A 5110-nucleotide genomic window follows, 5' to 3' on the forward strand; every position below is an offset into this window, starting at 1 on the left:
CTCCTCGCACTTTTACACTCTTTGTCATACCATGGATTGGTTTTGCTATTTCTTTTATTATTTGAAACTTCAATTGAGAACTTGTTAATAGAATATGCGAGGGTTGTAGTAAAATTATGATAGCGGTCTTCTATGTTGTCTATACTAGATAAAGGAAGCAAATTAGTTTTTAATTCATTTAGAAAGAGATCATTTTTATTTCTACATATGTTACAGAGTTTAATCGTCCAGGTGAATAAACTTGAAATCAAAATAAATTTATACTCATTTTTTATATTATATAAAATTATATTACTTAGATTATTATTATTTCTTTTTAATTATATATAAGCATGTGAGAGTTGTGACAAATAGTTAGCCACCTCACATATATACCCATTGTTGTGTTACGTGTTGAGTGTTACTGCATGTGGCTGGACTGAGCGACCATGACAAAGATAGAATCTAATGACAACCTATTATAGGCCAAAAACGTGAATCCTGATCTCATATCACTCACATGGTCATCATTAAGTAGATAAGTAGCAGCAAACCCATTGTCCTTCCACTGAGTAAATATAAGCATGTGAGAGTTGTGACAAATAGTTAGCCACCTCACATATATGGTGCTGGAAAAATACAAATGAAGCCACTTAAAATTGAACGTGATGGAAGACAATCTAACCAGCAGCCATAGTCCTAAAATGATCAACACATTTGAGACTTGTAGTAGCCATAGTCCTAAAATATCTAAATTACTAAAATCACCCATTAACACCCTAAAACAAATTTATTATTATTGTTTTTCATACTTTTTAAACTATAAACCAATTTTTAATTATAAAATAAAAAAGCCTCATCATAAATATATGTAAATCATTCTTATTTTTTTTTTACATCATGATCACACAAATGTATTATGCTTCAAGAGATTCGATACAGCTCAATCGTACATAGTTGAAAGCCTATTTGGCCGCTACCTAATTTTATCATAACTATTCCTAATACTACAGCGCAACCTTGCCTTCAATCGGCTGCTCAGAATTTTCAATGATATCAATAACCTTGGCGTTCTTGCTTTTGAAATCACTGATCTTCGGCACGGCCACCGTCAACACGCCGTTATCCAAGCCGGCTCTGATGGCATCCATATTCACATTCTCTGGAAGCCTGAATTGCCTCCAGAATTTGCCGCTGGAACGCTCCACTCTGTGCCATTTATCTCCCTCCTCCTCTGCCTCCTTCCGCCGCTGATTCTCAGAACCCTGTTGTCCTCTACTTCGATCTTGATTTCATCCTTCCTCATCCCTGGTACATCAACGGTGAAGACGTGGGCGTCAGTGGTTTCTTTCCAGTCGACCCGTGTGAGGGCAACAGCCTCAATGTCTTTGGGAATGGAGTCCAGAACTTTGAAGGGATCCACCATAGCGTCCCAAACATCGCCGTAACGACCACCTGCAAAAGGCATCAGAGCAAACGTTGGGGCGAACAAACATACTGTTGTTACTGCAAATAATAAGAACAAAACAAGCGCCTTCTTCATCCTTAAAAAATAAAAAAACAACCGCAAACGCCTCTGCGTAAAGCTCCCACGAAGAGTTTACACTCTGAACAATTCCACACTTTCCAAATTGATGTCACTGAATTGATTTGAGAGGCTTGGGGATCTGCTCATATTTATATACGCAAATATGCAAGAAACTTCTCTCAAGAAACCTCTCGAAATTTCTGTCCTCTTCCGGTATGTTCTGCTTTGGTAACGCATTTTAAGATGACAGTTCCATGTAAATCATTCTTATTGCGATAAAGAATTTATCCATTTCACAATTTGACAAAATGTCAATTCAAAATAAGTTAAGAACTACACTCTAATCTTGAATGGTAATGTAAGTCGCATTGCAGAGGGGATAGCTCTTTAGCTACTGATCCGCAGGCGAAGTGGTCTTATCATTAAATTAAAATAATGCTTACAATAGGTATTCATTAAATTAAAATAATGCTTACAATAGGTATACGACAGGCGGAGCGTCGATTCCGGGAATCGACGCTCCGCCTGTCGTATAGCTATTGTAAGCATTATTTTAATTTCCTATTATTATTTTAAGATCCTATTATGAAAAAATATATGCGCTCTTTGGTTGAAATGAGAGGAAACGAAAGGTTGAATACTAAAGAAAATGAGAGATGAACATATGAACAACCGGGAGCTTCTCACTGTTCTCAGCAATGGCATAAGCGGAGGCAAATTAATATAGATATGATTGAGAGGGAAAACGAAATCACTGAGGTGCGAGAGGGCTCTGAGTTTCAACGTGGAGATATGTTTACACGTCACCTTTGGGTTTCTCACAACCACCTGTAGCACAAAAGTATAGTCCACTCTTACGTATGTCAAAATGTACTACGAATAAATTCTACATCTTTTTCGCAAAATATTCATTCAAACAATTTATAACGTGTCGTATGAGATTTAATGGTCGTAACATAATTGAAATTCAATCGACCACCGTGGAAGATTGACGTTTTACTTGACTTTTGCGGCATGCTGTCGGTAATGACACCGGCAAATATTATTACATTGAGGGGCCTATATAGATAGGATTTTGACATTAACAATTACGTTGTTATAAAGTCTGTGATGTACAAATATTTAATGAAATGACCTGACGCTGAAGAATATGATATGAATGGAAGCGCGAGGTTGACGAAGAGAGGTAAAAACTGTACAAACTTAACCGTTTCTCCAATTCATTATTATTGTGTTTTGGAAAAAAATGATATACCTTCCATACTTCACATCAAAGTTGGTGTTGCAACCGGTGAAGGTCTCAGATGTAGGGCGACTGAGGAATTATATGGCTAGAGTTCAGGAATAGGACAGGCACTGCCACGTTTGTACATTAAATTGAGATTTACATTTGCGTGCTAATTAAAATAATGCTTACAATAGGTATACGACAGGCGGAGCGTCGATTCCCGGAATCGACGCTCCGCCCCTCGGGCGGGGCAGGGCGGCCCGGGGGTGGCGCGGCCGCCTGGCCCCGCCCGAGGGGCGGAGCGTCGATTCCGGGAATCGACGCTCCGCCTGTCGTATACCTATTGTAAGCATTATTTTAAGTGAAATCACAGCAAGGCTCTTACTATTCTATTGGAGTGGTTTTACAGTGAAATCACAGCAAGGCTCTTACTATAATTTGAAGTCACAGAGAGAGCTCAGAATATCGTTTGCTTCTGCCTTCAGTCAGATTCACTCGCTCGCTTTAGACAACAATTGTTTTGTTGGAATACTGGGAGGTGCCATGGGTGCCTTGGATTATTTCTCAGATCTGTTTGAAGGAGTTACAAAAAGAAAACAGAGGGAGCCACTTCAGGTATTGGATTCATTATTCTCAAGTTAATGTACACCAAAAAAAACTACACCACCTATCTACCCTTGCGATTAGGCCGTGCTCCCTTCAAGTTGACTCAATCCTGATGTACCGCCCTCATAAAAACAGGGTCTGGCAAGGGAGACTAACTGAAAACCAAAAATCAGAAAGCACATGACTTCATGGCTTCATTTCAGCTGAAGGAGCGAACCATTCGAGGCCGACATATCCGCAGTCACACCTTCGCACGTAGGCAGTGACTTATTGCGAAGTTGATCTGTGGGAGCGAACCAGTCTTCGGGTCAACGTGGAGCGCACGTACACTGAAAAACCAACCCGAATTCCCTGCACAGTGGATTTATACGTCGTCATATCAGAGAAGAGGATATTTATGTGAACTCTCGTATGTATGCTGCGGTGTCTTGAAGTATATCAAGATTCTGTAACTTAAATTATAAGTAAGAAAGTACACTTTGCCAGCAATATATATTAAAATATATTAAAAAGTAAATAGAGGACAATGGAGGTGGAAAGACAAAGTATGGAAGCATGGAAAATTTCAGACTAATACGACATCCATATAAATGAATCCATTAACTTGAGAATATGTACATTAACTTGAGAATACATTAATAGGTATTGGATTCATTATTAATAGGTATTGAGAATACATTAATAGGTATTGGATTCATTATTAATAGGTATTGGATTCATTATTAAAGCAAGACATACTTAATCTACTAAACCTGCAATAATCCAAATATTCCTTCTACTTCAAAAAATAATTTTAGTTATTATATTCTTTAAACACGTATTCACAATTTATACATATATTTTTCAAATGATGTTAAATACCACAAAAATCTGCATGCATTGTGTATCCTTCTTAATTTGCATGTCATAACATCTATGGAGTCCATTATAAAATTTCTATTACTGTAGTAACTAGTATTGGCACTAAACTTTAATTTTTTTTTTAATCCTCTGAGAAACTATAAAGTATTCACTAGACAACACATTAGTTAAAATATGATATAAATCTCCATGTATAACAATGTTTTTAAAGTATTTAATAATCTCATCGTACCAAATAATTATTATGACCTTACCTTACTCTCCTTCTTCAACCATAAAATGAACTTAATGACTAACATAAATATAACTTCCGTAAAGGCTTTTCTTTTGCGTGTTTCCTACCCAATCTAATGGCTCATGCAATTGATACTTACGATATATTAATTACTTCAATTTGTGAACCCACAATATATAACCATACAATACACACTCGATTTGTGACAATATCAATATTGTATGTATGCCATACTTCATATATTTTTATATTCTAACTTCATAATTAATCTATATGTTATCTCTTATTAGATGTTTAATGCAATTTGTTCCATAATTAGGATTGCCAATAATTTAGAAAACATTAACACATATGGGCTTATACAAATACTTAATCATTCCCTACAACTTAACCAATTCCATACTAAATACGAAGATACAAATTTCCTTAAATAAATAATCATTCATTGAATTCAAACTAAAATATTACTTCAGAATAAAGTCAATTCCGCTATTAAATGCAAGTAATGAATTATCTAAATAGCAAGGTTTCCTTTTGGAATACTACGGGAAAGGGCACATTTCTCTTTGTGATACCCCTGGTGCAACTGCTATTGCAGGATTTATTATTTTATATTTCCCATAAATATGGGAGTAGAAATGTTTATTTTATATTTCCCATAAATATTGGAATA

General features: G+C 36.2%; 1 pseudogene; it reads right to left on the minus strand.

Annotated features, from left to right (window-relative positions):
* Nucleotides 1-891: 891 nt before the first annotated feature.
* Nucleotides 892-1732, minus strand: LOC149144301 (18.1 kDa class I heat shock protein pseudogene; annotated as a pseudogene).
* Between the last annotated feature and the right edge of the window lie 3378 nt (nucleotides 1733-5110).

The sequence above is a fragment of the Pinus tabuliformis genome, chromosome X (genome assembly GCF_031772625.1).
Source record: "Pinus tabuliformis cultivar Carrire ecotype Pingquan chromosome X, CPIR1, whole genome shotgun sequence".
Classification (NCBI taxonomy): domain Eukaryota; kingdom Viridiplantae; phylum Streptophyta; class Pinopsida; order Pinales; family Pinaceae; genus Pinus; species Pinus tabuliformis.